The following is an 8,234-nucleotide window of genomic DNA, read 5'->3' as shown; positions in this document are numbered from 1 at the left end:
GAAATAGATGATAGTATTACTGATCGATGCTTTATCAATTGACCGTACTGATTTATTACAACAAAACAAATCTAAAGAGTTGCTATTATTCAGTATAAACTTTAGAGCTATAAATGTTCTTCTGAAGTGATTCTTAGACATGTCAGTTTATAGGAAATATTTATGGCATGATTCTGTCTATCATTGCATTCATCGATTTGATCAGCAGTTGACGTTACGGCCGTAACACGTTTACGACGTTGCGTGATTAAATGCTAGATCTATTGACGTTGTGTTGTCACTATTTATTGATCGAGTCATTGATAGTCATTAACAAACCCCGTGTAATTGTATCGTCGTTGGAAGAACGAGTTTCTGACGTCAAAATTGTTTGGGAACGTACGTTCACGTTTTCTTGTCTGCAAAATTCATATGAACTGAATCAAATTGTCTTTACTCAGTCTAGGAAATATAAAGATGCAACATGTTTTAATTGATTTAAGTGTATGTATGTATTGAAAGAATTGTTTAACGAAGAAGACAAAAAGCTTAAAACAAAATGCCATTTATTGGTTTCAAATTTCTTTTTAAAAAAATCCGGCGACTTCACTAGTCCGGTATACATGTTCAGTAGCCTCAGGTAAGTCAAATATTTAATTTCTTCAAAAGAGGAAGTATGGTAAGCATGCATTATTATTTAATTTGTAGATTAATTATGGTTTTCTTAAAAGTCAATAAAATGTGTGTTGCGATTTTAAACTCCGTCAGTATAATTTTTACTTCTTTCTTTGACTCAAAGTTCATGAACAACCAAACTTATATCAATTTCTGATATACGGCCGATAATTATGTATAAGTACTATGTTTATTTTGTAGCTGCAAGTTCCATATACGAACCAAGCATAAACGTCACCGTAGTGCGAGATGGAACGATTCTTCTTAAATGCAGAAACATATCGGGCAGCATTAATTCACAGTGGATCCGGGTCAACCAAAATCCCCAAGATGGTAATGCCTTCACCACCACATACGCAATTGGTAGAGATATAAATCCAAAAATGGCAGACAGATTGAGTATCGTTGGAGAATACACTTTGGTTATATCAAAAGTTACATTTTTAGATGCGGGTTTATATTGCTGCAGAATGTCACGTGCCAATGCAACCCTGCATTTCTGCATTGATGTAGAAGTAGAAGGTAAGCCTGATATATATAATTGTCTGAGCTTTTGATTTTGCCATTTGATTAGACACTTTCCTTTTTTAATTTACTCTTAGATTAGAATTGTTTTAATTTTTAACTGTTTTTTAAAAATAACACTTTTTATTATTATTATATATCCCTTCGTTCTTTTTTTCATCTTTTTCATTTTGTTTAATGGTTGACATTTTTCTGCCAAAAAATATATAGTATATAATGAATCCTGAACATCATTATTGAAATATTGTAGATTACAAAATAGGGCACACAATAGGACGTGTCATTACTTCAATAAAGGAACAGAGGAAGGCAGGAAATCATCAAATAACCTTACTTGATGAAACATCAACAAAAGGAACAGAATTCAAAATGTTGACTAGTATGTTTTTAATCTTCGAATATGTTTTATAGATTTCTTGTGAGCTATAATTACTCAAAATATTATTTTTTTGCTCGCTCGAAAAATTAGCCCAGGAACACATATATATATATATATATATATATATATATATATATATATATATATATATATATATATATATATATCGACTTACTGTTCTCAGATTAGCAGGAACATATATACTTGAAGAGATGCTATTCCAATATAAGCCAGTGTGAGATATTTCTATCTTTGAATTTCTGTCGTCTGAAAACTTAATTTGAAAAAAAATATTCTTCTGAAATCACAATACTTACTCAAACAAAATTTATCACATTCATCCTTTGTGTTTTATTTTTTAAATTTGTTCAGGTGTTTTTCATATCGACCAATCAACATGAATGAAGATACTAGACAAAATACAAAAGGGTAAATTCAAGACATAGTCAGCTATATCAAAAGCATACTCAATGGACAGAAGTAAAACTATTATTATTAAAATATATAGTTGATATACCTGCTTTCTATATAAACCATAATTGTCAAACGACTCCTATCATTGTTTTGCTATGAACCAAAAAAAAAAATGTGCAAATGCTGTATCTTTAGATTTTTCTATCATATTTACTATACTTTTGAAATTGGAGTAAACAGCAAATCAGAGGTTAAAGCGTAAAAGTCATGCACCAATGTATTGTAAATGGTTGCTACAAAATACAATCGTCTTTACTTATCTTTATAGTCAATTGTTTCTTTAATATTTAGGTTTTACCTCGATGACGATATATCTAATAGCAGCGGTTACAGGTTGCATTATTATCTCTCTTGGAATCTTTATCTATGTTCAGCTTCAAAAGCGGAGACTACGTTTTTCTGCAACACACGATCACCCAGCAACATCGCCGAGAACAGAACCAGTGCAAACTCAATCAATTGACCAAAACTTTCAAAATACGTCAAACATTACTGCTGGCAATAATTGGGCTCCAAATGCTCTACATGTTCAGTTAACACTAGCATCAACAAATCGGTCAGAATCTACAGATACAGAGGAAATTCAAGGTGAATCCCTGTTTGACAATGTGGAACCATCAAGTAATTCCATATATAGTGAACCGAATATTGCTGTGTCCGACAGTATTACTCAACTCACTGGCGATTTGGAAAATTATCCACATCATTATGACAATTGCATTCTAGAGAGACACTTCAACACTTTACCTTTTAAAATCGTTGAGAATATTCCACACATATATGATGAGTGTGGACCAGCTGAACAAAGTTCAAATGTATACGAACCTTTAGTGAAAGAGAAGAAGAATATGGAACATGTTTATCTATAGACAATTTAACACACGAAGTTGTCAAATTAACATCTTTAGAGATCAACCAATAGTTGTATCAAGTGAAAAAACTATAAAACATTATCATGTGAATTTTAGAAATTATCAATATTGTATCTTACACATGCATATATCTGATTTCTTGTCAAGGTTTATCAGTTTTTCGTCGTTTGTACCATAGTTAGCTTTGGGTATCGTTTAAGAGACATAAATTTTCATTGGGTATCTGGTGCAGTACTTCGTACAGTACAATTGGTACCGTTAATGTTATAACATTTATAATTATATGTGAGAGAAACACTAACAATCTCCTATATATCTAAGACAGAACAACATGTACTTACATATACTCCCATGAGCGATGCAACATCTGGAGCAGGATCTCCAAATTATCTCGGACCTCCTGATATCACCTTCGAGTTTTGAATGAGTTCCGAGTTGTGCATTATTTAGTTTTATCTGTTATGTTTTGTATATAGTTACTGTTCATTGTCATTTGGTCATTTGGTCATCTTGTTTTTTTTTTTGCAATTGAGTTGTCAGATTATTTTCGACTTTCAAGTTTGTCCTTTTGGTATCTTTCGACTCTCCTTTACCAAACTTTCAATGCTGCGTGTTTTTTCGTAGCAGAAAGAGACACGTTATATATACATAATTATATAATATAAAATAATTATCTCAAGCCCAGATTTATTAACTACTCAAATTTCCACTAAATGACATCATGCAATCATGTAAAATAGCTAGAAGCTATCAAGAGCCTGTGTCACTCACCTGTATCTGATGTGGTTCGAAAAATCATGTGAATAAGTATTAAATCATAATAAATAGTATTAGATACCATAATACTGATTGAGGTCATGTTTGATTTAATTTGCCCCAGTAGTTAAATAAAAAGCAGGTCATCCTACAAGTAACTAGGCTTACAATAGTTACTGAAGACCCCTTATCATTATTCAAATTAGTTGTCAAGTTGTGACCATTTGAATTTGTTTTTTTTTCAATTTTCCAGAAGACTTCTATAGTAAATTCCTATGTTCTATTTTTAGCCATGTCTGCCATGTTAATTGATTAGCAGATTCATCGAATATATTACCCTGTTGGTAATTGTGGCTAAATTTAATTCTATTTGACCAAGTAGATTAAGTGGAGAAGAGTTTTGTAGAAGATTGCAAAAATTTAAGAACGAAATGACTATAAAGGGCAATAACTCCTAAAGGGGTCAATTGACAATTATGCTCATATTGACTAATTTGTCGATCTTACTTTGCTAAACATTACTGCTGTTAACAATTAATCTTTATCTATAATAATATTCAAGATAATAATTGCAAACTGCAAAATTTCCTTAAGTTACCAATTAAGGAACAGCAACCCAACAACGGGTTGTCTGATTTGTCTAAAAATTCCAGGGCAGATCGATCTTTATCTGATAAAGATATGCTCTAAATGCTTTAGTTTTAAAGAAATAAGTCAAAATCTTCATTTTACCCCTATGTTACATTTTTAGTCATTTCGGTTGCCAGGCAGGGTTATCGGACACATTTTTTGAATAACATACCCTAATGATGATTGTGGCAAAGTTTTGTTAAAGGCTCAGGTGTTTCAGAGGAAAAGATTTTTGTAAAAGTTAACGACGAAGGACGACAACGACGGGCGCCAATAAATGTGAAAGGCTCACTTGGCTCTTCGGGCCAGGTGACCTAAAAATGGGAAGAAACTCACATGATGAGTTTATTTACAACCATTGGGCCGATGCCACTGCTGGTGTTGATTTATTTCCTCGAAGGTATCACAAGCCCAGTAGTCAGCACTTTTTGTGCTGACATGAATTATCACTGATATGGTTATATTCATAAATTAACTGTACAAAATTTATAATTTTTTGAAATACTAAGGCTTTTCTACCTCAGGCATAGATTACCTTAGCTGTATTTGGCAAAACTTTTAGAAATTTTGGTTCGCAATGCTCTTCAACTTCATACTTTATTTAGCCTTTTTAACTTTTTTGGATTCCAGCGTCACTGATGAGTCTTATGAAGACGAAACGCGCGTCTGGCGTATATACAAAATTTAGTCCTGGTATATTTATGATGAGTTTATTCACATTAGTTTGATTTCAACTTTAACTTCAGGTATTTAGGGCTCTTGATCTTTGTGGTTGTTTTCTTTTATACATGTAATTCATTATACTTTTGTTTGCATATTACAAGTTATTATGTATTAACCCAACTAACATATTATAGAAAAAAAGATGTGAAATAAATGCCAATTAGACAATTCCATTCAAGTCACAACGTGTAAAAAAGTAAACTATCATAGGTCAATGTAGGGCCTTTAGATAGTATCAAAACTTGGTGAGCAGTGAGGGCAAATTTATTACTCATTGGGCCAAAGAATAATAACATTTGTGTACGGTTATGTTTACTGTTTTTACATGATTAAGTATAAATCGAGTCAACAGTAGTATACCACTGTTCAAAGGTCTAAAATCGATTACTAGAAAACAAATCAGGGTTAGAAACTAAAACGAAAGAAATCACATCGTGGCAACTATAGGAGGAAAATAGAAAACAACAGAATAAATAAATTGCAACTAAAACAAACGCAAACATACTTAAAAATAGTCTATTTGATAACAACTGCTATATTCCTTACATGGAACCGGAAATTTTAAGAAAAATTGGTGGGTTGCACCTGGTTTGATAGGAAGCCAATCCTCCCACTTAGTGCTCCGAAAGGTGATTTCTCATGGTCCTAAGTTTAGAGAACCCCAACACATCAATTGGAACCATAACTTCAAAATAATTATGGATTCCATTGAAGACTACGCCAGAGCATGGGCTAAGCGAGAAGAAGTTGAACTGGACACTTTGTCAGAATGGGTTAAAACTATCAGGTATCTGATAAAACGTCGCATTCACAAGTTGAAAAACTGTGTGAACGATCGACCAAAGTCCGTTTTCAGAGACAAAGAGGCCATGAAATGTCTATCAACTCTTCATAAGTATGTTGTTGTTCCTGCGGACAAAGCTTCAAATAATATTGTCTTTGTATGTAACGTATTACTACGAATGTCTTGTAAAAGAATTGGGTATAAAGGAGCACTCAGGTAATCCCACATACAAAGACATATCATTTGACAAGGATGAGATTTTAGCAAATCATAAGTCCTTCATGGCTTCAATAAACATTACATTGAACACCAAATCGGAGGACTTACCTTGTTTGTATTGGATACCAAAGCTTCATAAAAATCCGTACAAACAACGGTATATTGCTGGCTCATCTTCATGTTCCACTAAAGAATTGTCCATTAGATGGACTAAAATTCTGTCCGCAGTGAAAGAGGGTCTTCAGAATTACTGTGAAACTGTTTACTCGCGTAGTGGTATTAACCATATGTGGATTCTTAAAAATTCTGAAGAACTTCTAGACAATTTTAAATCTCGGTCTTTTCTGAAATTAGTTCCATCAAAACTTTTGATTTTTCAACCCTGTATACCACCATTCCCCATGTGAAATTGAAAAATCGCCTAAAAGAAATAATCCACAATGCCTTTCAACATAAAAATGGTAGCATACGCTATAAATTTATTACTTTTGGATTTCATAAGGCATATTTCGTTAATAGTGACAAACAAAAAGGTAAAACATGCTACACAGAAGATCAAGTGATCAGTATGCTGGAGTTTCTTATCGACAACATATTTGTTGAGTTTGGAGGTAGACTTTTCCAACAAATTGTCGGCATTCCTATGGGGACAAACTGTGCGCCTCTTCTTGTCGACCTCTTCTTATTTTCATATGAATGGGAGTTCCTCCAGACACTAGTAAAAAACAAGAGGATTAAAGAAGCCGGATTATTTAATTTCACTTTCAGATATATTGATGATGTTCTTTCAATAAACAATCCGAACTTTTCTGATTGGGTTCCATTAATATATCCCCCAGAACTAGAGATTAAAGAAACAACAGACACGGCTGCCTCTGCCTCATTTTTAGACTTATATCTCGAATTTTGACTTACACAGTCATCTCAGTACCAGAATCTATGACAAACGAGACGATTTTAATTTTGAAATTATAAATTTCCCCCACCTTAGTAGCAATATACCAACTTCACCTGCATATGGGATATATATTTCCCAACTTATTCGATATTCAAGAGCTTGCAGCTCCTACTCCGACTTTGTAAAACGTCATTAGTGTCTGAGTAGAAAGTTGATGAACCAGGGTTATGTCAAAGAACGTCTCGTCCTTTTTCTAAAAAAGTTCATCGGAAGATACCAAGACCTTGTTGATAAATATTCCGTATCAACTTCTCAAATAATACACGATGGTCTTGATGTATAGATTCTGCGAACTGATTTTGTTTATCATCTTAACAACGTGTTTTATAGTTCTTTCATTTGTCTTTGTTCTATTATCAATATTACTGTTACTGTTGAATGATTTTATGTAATATTCGTTTGACGTGGCTAGGTACTTATATATCTCTTCAATGTGTTTGTATTGGCTTTCGTTTTTTGGTGGTTTGTTTTGTATATGCGACTTTTTGTATTTCTTTTGTTCTTATAACGTGACTCTGTACTTTAAAAGATCCCGTCAGTATGATATTGTTCTATTATATGTCATTATGATATATTTCTATTATGAATTACTATATACGTTGAACCACAAACGTCAAAATCATTCAATCGTGTAGTGGAATTAACTATTTATGGATTCTTTTAAATTCTATATATAACTTTTGGACTAGTTTAAATCTCGGTCTATTTCTGAAATTTACTCTTACATACTTTTGATTTTTTAACCCTGTATGCTAATTACATTGCCTATGTAAAATTTTTAAATCGTTTGTATGCACATTGAACGACAAATTTATGTGACGTATAAAATTTTCTGACGTCAGACACTCAAATCAATGAATGTGTTCGTAGATAGTAGAAGTTTTTGTGTTCTGTTAAATTGTTCCTTTTAAAATTGTTATACGATAATGACTGATGTACCCATATTTTGACTATTTTATTTATTGTGTCTGTTTATTTAACGCATCAATGTAAATATAACGGAATTTGATGAGACTGTCATTAAAGTGAGAGGGTTAGCGCTATAGAACCAGGTTTAATCCACCATTTTCTACATTTGAAAATGCCTGTACCAAGTCAGGAATATGACAGTTCTTGTCCATTCGTTTTTGATACGTTTTGTTATTTGATATTGCCATGTGATTATGGACTTTCCGAATTGATTTTCCTCTAAGTTCAGTATTTTTGTGATTTCACTTTTTATATGACAATTGAAACAATGCCGCTGAAATGACAACATTC

The 8,234-nt window shown here is 32.6% G+C and overlaps 1 long non-coding RNA gene across 1 annotated transcript; it reads left to right on the top strand.

Moving 5' to 3' along the window:
* Positions 1 to 859: 859 nt before the first annotated feature.
* On the top strand, positions 860 to 3,399 carry LOC143078356 (uncharacterized). Its single transcript, XR_012979187.1, has 3 exons — positions 860 to 1,176; positions 1,430 to 1,558; positions 2,324 to 3,399. It is a non-coding gene; the product is annotated as an uncharacterized LOC143078356 (long non-coding RNA).
* Positions 3,400 to 8,234: the final 4,835 nt, after the last annotated feature.

This window comes from Mytilus galloprovincialis, chromosome 6 (genome assembly GCF_965363235.1).
Source record: "Mytilus galloprovincialis chromosome 6, xbMytGall1.hap1.1, whole genome shotgun sequence".
In the NCBI taxonomy this organism is placed as follows: domain Eukaryota; kingdom Metazoa; phylum Mollusca; class Bivalvia; order Mytilida; family Mytilidae; genus Mytilus; species Mytilus galloprovincialis.
Note: the sequence above shows the minus strand (reverse complement) of the source record. Positions and strands in the feature narration are given on the sequence as shown.